This window comes from Elephantulus edwardii, unplaced genomic scaffold, assembly GCF_000299155.1.
Source record: "Elephantulus edwardii isolate Elephantulus edwardi_28Jun2011 unplaced genomic scaffold, EleEdw1.0 scaffold00278, whole genome shotgun sequence".
Classification (NCBI taxonomy): Eukaryota; Metazoa; Chordata; class Mammalia; order Macroscelidea; family Macroscelididae; genus Elephantulus; species Elephantulus edwardii.
Window position 1 is genome coordinate 66,961 of NW_006400028.1, and position 1,853 is coordinate 68,813.

The 1,853-nt window shown below is 44.6% G+C and overlaps 1 pseudogene; it reads right to left on the minus strand.

Moving 5' to 3' along the window:
- Positions 1 to 954: 954 nt before the first annotated feature.
- On the minus strand, positions 955 to 1,488 carry LOC102855592 (annotated as a pseudogene).
- Positions 1,489 to 1,853: the final 365 nt, after the last annotated feature.

Sequence of the window (1,853 nt, forward strand, 5' to 3'; positions counted from 1 at the left end):
CTGGAGGTATCTTTTTTTTTTAACCCTGCAAAATATATTTATAGTCGTTTTAGGAAATAAGAACTAATTTTTCCCAAAGTGTCTAGAAAATACCTAAAAAGATCAATGAGTCGGGAGAAATATGAAGCTTTCAAAACAAGTAGCACATGAAAAGAGATTGCATCTCATTTCTGATGAAGATATTAAAAACTTGAGTTTCTTCATAGACTTCCTTTAAAAACCCAAATTAGAGTTTTTTTACTCCAAAGTTTAAAGCCAAGGGTTTCCCATCTACTTAGGTTTTGTTGTGGTTTTTTGTTGTACTTTTTTTTTTTAATTATTTGTGTGTTATGTACCATCAAATTGGATCTGACTGCTACAGGAGGAGATTGCCCCTCCTTCTCTGGCAGAGCTTCTGGTGGATTTGAACTGAATATCTCTGGTATTACAGTGCAGCTTCTTGCCACTAGGTCACCAGAGTTCCCCAAACCCTTATTTTAATTCTGTGCTCCAGTAGAGCATCTGGTGGATTGCAGAACAGCTTCTTACCAGTAGGCCACCAGAGCTCTTTTTTTTTTTAAATTTTTATCACATTGTCTTACTCTGTTAACTTTGCATGACTTTGTCTTTACATAAATTTTGATAAACCAGTGAACTCAAGACACTTAGTCTTCCTGTCATGGGGTTATACAGTACTTCATCCTCTAACTAAACTGCAGCTGATTTATCTAGGAAGCTGTTTGTCCTCACTAAGGTGAAGAGCCTTACACTTGCCCTACTGAGTATATCTTACGAGGATATGGGACTAGAAGTGGTTTTAAAGCATTGCTTTTAACTTTCACATTACAAAAGTTGAAAACATGAAAGATCAGGGGATCTTTGGAGCCCAAGTGGAATCTATAAAGGAAAAAGGCCTGATGTGAGGTAGCTGTGTCTGAAAATAGCTGTGCACATGGCCCTAAATCTGGATGCAAGTCAGGCAGGACCAGGTTCAAGTTGCTTGAGTTTCTCTTGGAGTTCCTTGAACTGTCTTCAATTCCAGTTGATTAGGATCTGGAGGCTGGCCATGTCTGCAGAGAACTGCAGGCCCTCCAGGAAGCTGGCTTGGGCTTGTTGCAGACTGTGAGGAACCAGAATCCCAAACCAGTTCAGGGGATCCTGAGGGTCTGCTGAGGGCTCTGGCTGTGGAGTCTTAGAGAGGCCCTCGTGTCTTCGCAGAGCTGGCTTGTCAGGGCCCACGTCCTCTGGACTCCAACCAGCCGTCCTCACCACCCACAGCCACTGGAGTCCATCCTATGTCTCGCTAGTGTGGACAAAACAGCGGGGCTTTATGTGGGAGGCATGGGGCAGAGGCCCCACTGACTTGGCACCCATGGCGTAATGAGCCTTGGGGAGCAAGAACCAACCCTCCTCTACCCAGGCATTCAAAGCTGCCCACTTTGCCGCTAGTTCTTCAAGGTCCTAGAGCAGCTGCAATAGCAGCGAGTCCAGCTCCGCTCTCAGGCCCATCACCTGAATTGATGCCATTGAGTTGTAGTGCTGGGCTACGAAAAGGACAAACAGATATGTCTTGGAGAAAGTACAGCCAGAGTACTCCTTGGAGGCAAGGGTGGTGAAACTGCATCTTTCATCATAGTTCAGACATGTAGCTAGGCGAGGTTACTCATTGGAGAGGACCACCATACCTGGAAAGTTGGGGGGTCACCAAAGGAGAGGAAAACCTCCAATGAGTTGAGTTGACACTGATTCAGCAGTAGGCTTTCGCATTGCAGAGGTAATGAGGATGGCACAGGATAGAGCAAGATTCAGGTGAGCTGTTCATAGGGTCTCTCTGGGTTGTACTTGACAGCACCTAACAACTATATAGAATGAAT